A 3,618-nucleotide genomic window follows, 5' to 3' on the forward strand; every position below is an offset into this window, starting at 1 on the left:
ATGGCGACCTAGGAAGTCACTCCCATGTCTACGGGAAAGTCCACCTGACGCTCATTGCCCTTTATTGCTGTTGCCCAGGACGGGCTTATCAAAGAGGCCCTCTACTATTCAGACTTCCAAAGCCTTCATGTCGCTACCCAGCAGCGACAAACTAACATTTGCATCATTACGTGAGCTAAAATATTTCAGGCAAAGTCGGAAGACACCTTTTATTTTAATCCTGTCCAATCCCATTCTTCACTTCTTCCTTAGGGGCAACCGGTATCATGAATTCGATACCGCGTTCTTATACTTTAACTATGCACGAGCGCCCACATTCCCCAGGGCCTCAGACCACCTACCTCACCGCACCCCGATCTACCACATTGTTTGTAGGGGGACGATTGATTTTGTGTTTTCCAGGGTCCCACGGAATACCTTCTCCCTCCGTCCATGGAGATCCCGAGTCGGAGCAGAGACTCCTGGATACCAGCTTAAACCTTCGAAGGTGAGGGTTCCGCACACACCAATCAAGCAGAGACCTTTATTTATTTAGGAAGCAGTAACTTTATTGGAAGAAAACAACTTGTGAACATTTCGCAAGGGCAATACCGCAAGATGAATGCTCGGCTTGGTCACCACCGGAAGTCGTGGCTGTGGGAAAGGCAGTCCAGGCTCAGGTTCTTCTTGCCGCTGTCGCCCAGGGTGAGCTTGTCAAAGAGGTAGTCCGCCAGGCCAGCTTCCGGGGACCCCATCTTGCGCAGGTTGGTGATATGGTCCCCCAACTCTTTGATGAACTTCGCCTTCTCGTGCAGGTAGTGACGCGTCAGGAAGTCGCACAGGTGGGCGTCGTTCTTGTCGGTGGCCAGCCGGTGCAGATCAAGCAGGCTCTGGTTCACGCGCTTCTCCAGGCTCAAGGCGCACTCCATGGCCCCCAGGCCGTTCTCCCATTCCTGTGGCTCAGGTTTCCTGATGTTGCGCAGGCGGATGCGGCCTCCACGCTGGTTCTGCAGCCACAGCAGCTTCTCCGCGGACTCCCTCTCCTTGCTCGACTGCTGCAGGAAGAACTGGCCGAAGTGCTTCAGGGCCACGTCCTCGCGGTCGAAGTGGAAGGCCATGGACTCGTACACGTAGGAGGCGTAGAGCTCCAGGTTGACCTGGTTGTTGATGGCGGCCTCACAGTCGGGGTGGTAGTTCTGGCGCACACACGGCGACGGCGATGGCGACGGCGGTGGCGGCGGCGGCGGCGGCGGCGGGGTCGTCATGGTTGGCGGCGCTGGCGCGGGGGGCACGAAGGCCGAGGCAGCCGGGAAGCAGGAGCTGCCGGGTGGGCGGCAGCGGAGGCGGGGCCTCTGGGCGTCCCAGGGGTGGGCGACCAGGGCGGCCAGAGAAGACCTGCTGAGGTATTAGGCCGCGCTGGCCGTTAGCTCTGAAACGGGCCGGAAGAGGAAAACCGTTACTCCAGCGTCGCGGGGGCGGGGGGAGGAGGGGGCTCTGAGCGGGCCGCGTGTCATCGACGTGTTCCGGGTTCCATCGGAGCCTGGGTGGGGCAGGGAGAGTCTGCCCTGAGCGCCTGACATCTAATGAGTTTTCAGTTTTTCGATAATATTTCTGTTTCGCTAGAACTTTATCTGTCCTCTAATTGTCTCCGTCTATAGAAAACGTTTAATATTTTATAGATCCATTTTCTTCCCTTAAAATCGTGAGAATGTGAATTTCGATTTTTGACAAACTTCCCTCCCGTTTCCTGTATCGTGTCTGGGTTTCCCACACACTTCGCCCCCGAAATCGTTCTGGATTGTTTTTTCATTTTTATTAATCTTTTCTTTTCTTTTCTTTCTTTTCTCTTTTTTCTTTTTTTTTCTTTTTCCATCGTCACCTTAGATTTTACTTTCCCCATATATCGGGCAAAACTTTGTTCATTTATATTTGTGGATAAAGGACTCGCTCGATCAGCCTAGGTAATTAGTACGATCTGACCTAGAGCTGTGACGTCGCTTTCACTAGTAGGCATCTGCTTAAAGCGGGAGGGCAGAAAGTGTCCGTTATTTAGGGGCATTCTCCTTTGGGGGTACGCGGCATGGAGCCTACAGGTAAGACAGGGACGCTTCCTGTCGCCAAAATAAATATGATATTTCTGACATTGGGAGACTAGTGTTTTTCCCTTCTACGTAGATGTGTCCTATTGTTTCCCTTCTGTGCAGGTCTGCAGTCGTCTTAAAGTCATCCGCTGTCTTTGGGGTGTACTTTGGGGAGATTAAAGGGGTCAAATGCCACAAGCGCTTAGGGGTGGCGGAGGGTCAGAGCAGGGTAGGGTAAAACAGATCTGCTGTTCACAGAGTAGCTCTTTAATCTCACAGTCGAGCAAGGACCCTCCACAGTGTCGCAATTTTCATTTACTCTGTTCTTAGAGTTTCTCTGAACGTGATCAGGTTTTCCATGGCAGATGTTTCAAATTCTCCGAATTAACCAGTTTGCTAGCCTCCTCTTTTCCTACCTTTCAACAACTCCTCTCCATTTCCGGTCTCGCGATGGCACTCTTTCGTGTGCGCGCGCGCATGCACAGATAGTTTTTGTGTTCGGTTTACCAACATGATTCAATTGTTTTTTTTAAAATAAAAATGAAAACGCCCACTTTCTGAATAGGCAATACATTTACACAGTTCGAAATCCACGGTGGTCTCCGCCGTCAACCATTGGATATTGTTTCTGATAACCAGGAGGAGAAACAGGATGAAAAAGAGGAAATCATACTCATGTTAAGAAAAAAGCATAGAGTCAGAATGAAGAAACTTTAGAGACATATTCTTTAGTTGCACGTTCTTTTTCCTAGTGCACATAGAGCATTTACCAAGATAGACCATATTCTAGGCCACAACGCAAGGTTCCGTAAATAGTAGTACATTATTCATACCATGAAAGGTACGTTCTCCGATGACAGTGAAATTGGATGAGAAATCGTTAACATAAAGATATCAGTAGAAACACCCAAATATTTGGAAGCTAATGATACATTTTCAAACAACCGAAGGCTCGAAGAAGATATCAAAGGGAAAGTAGAAATTATTTAGAATTGAATGAAAGCGACAACACAGCTTAACACTTGTGAGTTGTAAAGTAGTACTTGCGTGTTGATTCATAACATTAAATTCCTGTATGAGAACAGAAGAAATGTCTCGCATCCATTATCTAAGCTTTTACCTCTTAAAAGTAGAAAAAGAAGACTAAAATACACCCAATTCAAGCAGAAGGAAGGAAATTATAAAGATATGAGCAGAAAACAGTGAAATAGAAAGCAAAGAAAACAATAGATTAAGTCAATGACATCGAAGTAGGTACTTTGAGAAAATCAAACAAACAAAAAGGTAAATCTTTAGGTAGGCCAATCATCGTGGGTGTGTGGGGGGGGAGGCGGGGTGTGGGGCGGGTGGTGAGGAGGGAGAGAGAGAGAGAAGACACAATTACCAGTTTCAGGAATGAGAGAGAAAACATCACTACGGATCCCACATTCAAAGGATGATAAGGGAATATAACTGTGATATGGGGTTATAAAGAAATATCCATTTTAGTTTTCATGCCCAGCTCCCAGGCCAGAGGTCCTAAAACCCTTGTGATGTTCTAAGTGATAAGAGTAACAGA

The 3,618-nt window shown here is 48.2% G+C and overlaps 1 pseudogene; it reads right to left on the minus strand.

Annotated features, from left to right (window-relative positions):
* Positions 1-614: 614 nt before the first annotated feature.
* On the minus strand, positions 615-1,244 carry LOC105311623 (annotated as a pseudogene).
* Between the last annotated feature and the right edge of the window lie 2,374 nt (positions 1,245-3,618).

Source organism: Pteropus vampyrus, unplaced genomic scaffold, assembly GCF_000151845.1.
Source record: "Pteropus vampyrus isolate Shadow unplaced genomic scaffold, Pvam_2.0 Scaffold1000005438, whole genome shotgun sequence".
Taxonomy (NCBI): domain Eukaryota; kingdom Metazoa; phylum Chordata; class Mammalia; order Chiroptera; family Pteropodidae; genus Pteropus; species Pteropus vampyrus.